Below are 489 nucleotides of genomic sequence, written 5' to 3' on the forward strand. Positions count from 1 at the left end.
AAAAATATGCCCTTTGGTTGTTTAAATGATTATATATTCTTGCATGTTTTTGAGTACATCAAAAAAGGGGATTATAATCATTACAATGAAACAAGATACAATTGGCTGAATGCAAAACTGATGTTCTATTTTGAAACTGGATAGAACAACTGGAAAGAAACTTGACAAAGACACAGTGGAACTAAACAACACAATCAGCCAACTGGATCTCATACTAAAACTAGGGAAGGACACCACAAAGAAAGAAAATTATACACCAATATCTCTCATGAGCATAAATGCAAAAATTCTCAACAAAATCCTAGCCAACAGAATTCAACAGAACATCAAAAATAATACACCATGAGCAAGTGGGATTCATACCAGGGATGCATGGGATACAACATATAAATAAGAAAAAAGGAAAAGAACCACATAATCACATTAGTTGATACAGAAAAGGCATTTGACAAAATCTAACATCCATTCCTTATAAAAACAATCAACAAA

The sequence above is a fragment of the Chrysochloris asiatica genome, unplaced genomic scaffold (genome assembly GCF_000296735.1).
Source record: "Chrysochloris asiatica unplaced genomic scaffold, ChrAsi1.0 scaffold00352, whole genome shotgun sequence".
Classification (NCBI taxonomy): domain Eukaryota; kingdom Metazoa; phylum Chordata; class Mammalia; order Afrosoricida; family Chrysochloridae; genus Chrysochloris; species Chrysochloris asiatica.